Source organism: Lycium ferocissimum, chromosome 3 (assembly GCF_029784015.1).
Source record: "Lycium ferocissimum isolate CSIRO_LF1 chromosome 3, AGI_CSIRO_Lferr_CH_V1, whole genome shotgun sequence".
In the NCBI taxonomy this organism is placed as follows: Eukaryota; Viridiplantae; Streptophyta; class Magnoliopsida; order Solanales; family Solanaceae; genus Lycium; species Lycium ferocissimum.
This window is the reverse complement of record NC_081344.1, coordinates 55995087-55997989: the sequence shown is the minus strand read 5'-3', so window position 1 is coordinate 55997989 and position 2903 is coordinate 55995087.

Below are 2903 nucleotides of genomic sequence, written 5' to 3'. Positions count from 1 at the left end.
TATCTCATGGGCCTACTCGATGAAGGTTTTGTGTTTGCCGACTTACTGTGTACTCAATGCTATATATATCCAAGTCTTACCAAGAAAAAGGTTTGCGCACCCACAAAGAGAGATTTCAGAATATTGAGTGATCAATCAAGATATCAAGAATATTTAGGATTTAGGCGTGCGTCCCTAGTACGAGAAGAAGATTGAAGAAGCTGTAGAATAGAGTTTATGTTTTACAGTTCTTGGGTCTAGAAAACTTGTATTTGGTTGGTTATCGAGTTGTATCTTTATACACTTTATTAGAAGCATATAGTTAGATACAAATCGTTTTAAATTCAACTTCAAGTTAGAGGTCAACTTGAAAGTTGATTGCTAGTCAGAGGTTGATTAGAAAGATAGGGGTTAGAAGTTAGTTCCTAGGTTACAGATTTTGTAACTTGAATTTCCAGAGGCTCATCGTTGTAGTGGAGTTTTGGCGGAAATCCTACAGAAGTGTAGGTCATGGTTTTTACTGCCCTTGTGAGCGGGGTGGTTTCCATGTAAAAGTGATGTGTTCTTTACTTACTTGTTGTTTATATTCTACAAGATACTAGCATTGAATAGGTAATGTGACGTGTTTCCATCCTTAGGCGAAAATTGGATATTGCATAGGATTGGAAGTTGGTCGTGTAACCCAACAAGTGGTATTAGACCAGGTTCTCCTCAAGGAGGTTAACACCTCAGGAGAAGATTATGATGAGTGTTGCACCACTATCAAGGATGAAGTAAGTAGAACTCAGGCTCCTCAATCAAGCTCTTAAGATGAAGATCAAACCCAAAAAGGGAAAGAGTATTGACAAACCACAAAATGGAGGATGCTTTAAGTGCGAGAAGATTGATCACAGAATCAAAGATTTCCCACTATGGGAAATCGAATGGAAGAGAGAAAGAGAAGAAAAGGAAAGGTTGAAGGATCCGCTCAATGATTAGGAGAGCAACGACAATGTTGAAGATAAAGAAAATTCCTCTACACTCATGGCCTAGGAGAAGTCAATCTCAAAAAAGGACTCAAGGTTAAATATTCTTCATCGAAAAGACAAGTTAGATCCCTTCTCTAAGGAGAAACTCATATCCCCAATGATCACTCTCCTGGCTGAACATCATGACATGATCACAAATAGAGTTGAGTCATTTAATGCCCTCTCCGGACTGAAAAACAAGTTCATGAAAAGTGTTGCCAGCAAGGAGAAGGAAATAAGGGAAAGAAAGTTACTCAACTAAGTTCATCCGTCATAGCTCTCCAATATGAAGTCCAAGAGCTAACCATCAAGACGAAATCCAATAAAATCAGTGATAACCAATTCGAAGCTGAAGCTGATTTGAAAAGGACGAGAAGGGAACTACAGGAAGAAAGGGAGAGAACTAGAAAGATCAACATGAGATTAGTAAAAGCAGAAGCTGGTCTAGAAAGATCAAATCATTAGACGCACTCATATCCACTACTGATGAAAATTAAGAAGCTATATTGGGCTTCTGTTATTTAAGGCGTCAAGAACGGGCTCTTGTGAACCCAAGAATTCGAGTGTGGACTTGTCTTCAAATTCAAGAAGCCCAAGGATGATTTCAAGCCCAAGAAGCCAAGTTAAAACTATTTCCTTCTAAAATTAGGATTAGTTGTTTTCCTTTTTCCAGCGGGTTTTACTTTCTTCTTTTCTTGTAGAATTGGGACTTTACTTTCCTTGTTTTAGCTATTTCCTTTCTAGAGTAGAATAAGGATTTGTAGTCATCAAAGAAGAGACCGTAGGCCTATATAAAGGGTTCTTATGCTTTGTTAGATACAATTCACGTTTTTGGCTTTAACCACAATGTGCATTAGAGTTATTTTCTCTGTTTGGTGTTTTTATCCTTGTTTTTTGTTCCAAACAAGGTGGTGATAGTCTTATCTTGTTTTCAATTGTGTGTGGTGTTTCTTTATCACGTTTATTGATTTCAAGTGGTGACTTAGGAACTTTGTTAATTCTTGATCATTCAAGAACGCGTTTCTTGATTTAACATTCGTTCCAGTTCATACCAGAACCTTAACTTATTTCCCATCATTTCACCCTAAATCTTTACTTGTTTTAAATGAGTAACTAGTTATTTTTATAGTTCAGATCATCATCTTTCATCTCATTTTTGAATCACTTAAATCCGAGACTTACAGCTTGAGATACGTCCGTTTCTTAAATTCTGCCCATCAAATCGCTTTAAGATCAAGATCCTGATCGATTGATTCTTTGTTAACTCGAAGAACCACATCAACTACTGTTACACCTCGAAAAATTTCTCGTTGGTACGCAAGTGGACGAACTAGTGATGAGAGCGAGGAGTGCGAGTGTATAAGGTTTCATGGGCAATGTATGTAAATGGATGAGAATGAATAGAATAAAAAGTCTAGAAATGTGAAAAGTTGAAAGTTGGCAAAAGCGCGATGGTCGTGAAGTCCAAATACGGACCGTAAGAGTGAAATACGGTCCGTAAAGCGGTAACAGTAAACGCCATGCAAGGTTTCGAGTTTACGCCGGCCCGAGAGAATGGTTAAAAACGACACGGTGGACGGACGTAACGTGAAATACGGCCGTAAACCATGATCGTAAATCACCGTACATCTTTGCCAAAGTTTCATTTTACGCTTAAGGTTAAAGACGACCACGAGGGACGGTCCGTAAGGTGGAATACGGACCGTAAACCTCCATGGACGACCACTGTTCACCTCAGCACAGATTTTTCAAGTCATTAAATATGAGGACCCAGACTTATTTTATTTCATTTTCTACATTACACCACTTCTCTCTAGAATCTCTCTCTACATTTATTACACAAGTTTTCAAGGATACTTGAGGATCAACAACATTAAATAAGTGAATCAAGAGTAAAGGAAATCATCAAAGATCATC